The sequence below is a fragment of the Aplysia californica genome, unplaced genomic scaffold (genome assembly GCF_000002075.1).
Source record: "Aplysia californica isolate F4 #8 unplaced genomic scaffold, AplCal3.0 scaffold00581, whole genome shotgun sequence".
NCBI lineage: Eukaryota > Metazoa > Mollusca > Gastropoda > Aplysiida > Aplysiidae > Aplysia > Aplysia californica.
This window is the reverse complement of record NW_004797851.1, coordinates 330,411-331,738: the sequence shown is the minus strand read 5'-3', so window position 1 is coordinate 331,738 and position 1,328 is coordinate 330,411. Positions and strand designations below refer to the sequence as shown.

The window sequence follows — 1,328 nt, the reverse complement described above, 5'->3', positions numbered from 1 at the left end:
TTGAGTGGTTAGTGAGTCCAGGCTTGCAGTGTCAAGCATACGTCGATGACACGTCTTTCAGGTAGGTAATCAAGGGTGAGTCCTTGTGAAAGACACAATATAGCTAGCTAAAAAGAAAACCCAAAACAAAACCCCCCCAAAAAACAAAAAACCCAGCAACAAGCAAGACACTGCTCAGTGACAACCAGCAATAGCGTGCTTGTAGTACATCTATATGTTTCAGTACGTTTTGGTATGTATATTATATCTATGAATCGATGTATTTATGCACATGTACCGTATTTATCTATGTATTTCATAATATAACATGGTGCACATGATTTGTAAACTAAATTTCGCCACTGAGACCAATGGTTAAATTTAATCCTATTTTATTTATTTTACACAACATAACATGGTAAACGGAACAATAATGTAAAAACGGCTTATGAAGTCCGACCCTAAAGCAAAGGTATAGCTTCTGTCTTCATTACTTACTTTACGTTTTGCTTCCCAACCTCTACATTTCAATACCCACCTGCATTAAAAAAATAAATAGCATTTGAAAAAACAATAATGATCAAACCGAAAGAAACAAAACCAGATACACAATGCAATGGATATTTTTATTTTCAACCTTAAAACAACAAGCAAACGCTATTATTATTATACGAAACAATAGTCAGAAACGAAAAAAAAAAAAAAAAAAGAAATCAGAAGCCCACTTTTCTTTACACAGGTTATGTACTGACCACTACAACACCTCTCTTGCTGATGCTGTTTATGACGTCAGCACACCGCCTGATTTGATGACGTCATTTTCCAATCTGGCTCTTGGCTCGCTTTTCCGCGCCAAGTTTAAAGGTGGAGATGGAAAGGATCAGTCTGTATTCAGGGTTCGTAATTTACATTTTTTCCCCCTTGTTTGTGACAAGTGGGCGGTTGGACGGCGCCACTGGTAGGTCCTACTTCTTTTCTCTCTCTCTGTTTTTTCCTGCCTGTGTCTGTCATACTTTCTCTTGCACTGAATGGCCGTTATGGTGTCAATGTTCTCCTCTCTACTCAACAACAACAACAACAACAACAACAACAGCAACAACAACAACAACAACAACAACAGCAACAACAACAACAACAACAACAACAATAACAACAACAATAACAACAACAACAGCACCATTGCTTGAGCTTCATAGTAGGTTTTTTTTTCCTTTGTCTGTTTTTGTTACAAGTACAGTGATATTGATATTAGCTTAAACTGAAATCTGTAAGGACCGCTAGATTTCCATCCGTTTAACCGTGTTTTCGGTTTAGAGAATTCGCCCAAACACAAGGGGGGAAATTAATCG

At 37.4% G+C, this 1,328-nt stretch overlaps 1 protein-coding gene across 1 annotated transcript in view; it reads left to right on the top strand.

Moving 5' to 3' along the window:
• Positions 1 to 1,328, top strand: part of LOC101855520 (GATA zinc finger domain-containing protein 14) — a 48,624-nt gene that overhangs the window by 46,984 nt on the left and 312 nt on the right. The window lies entirely within an intron of this gene.